Source organism: Lucilia cuprina, chromosome 4, assembly GCF_022045245.1.
Source record: "Lucilia cuprina isolate Lc7/37 chromosome 4, ASM2204524v1, whole genome shotgun sequence".
In the NCBI taxonomy this organism is placed as follows: Eukaryota; Metazoa; Arthropoda; class Insecta; order Diptera; family Calliphoridae; genus Lucilia; species Lucilia cuprina.
Window position 1 is genome coordinate 93,487,901 of NC_060952.1, and position 284 is coordinate 93,488,184.

The following is a 284-nucleotide window of genomic DNA, read 5'->3' on the forward strand; positions in this document are numbered from 1 at the left end:
AGAGTGTCTGGCAGCAATTGAAGCAATTAACCGGTTTAGATGTTATATTGAGATGCAAGAATTTGAAGTTATTACCGATCATTCGAGTTTGGTATGGCTTATGAAGCAGTCGGAGTTAAGCGGTCGTCTTGCCAGATGGGTATTTAAACTCCAAGGATACAAATTTACAATAAGCCATCGAAAGGGTAAGGATCATATTGTGCCAGACTCTCTCTCTAGATTGCATTGTAATGAAGTCTCCGTTGTCGAACTAGCCGAACCGGAAATTGACCTAAACTCGAATC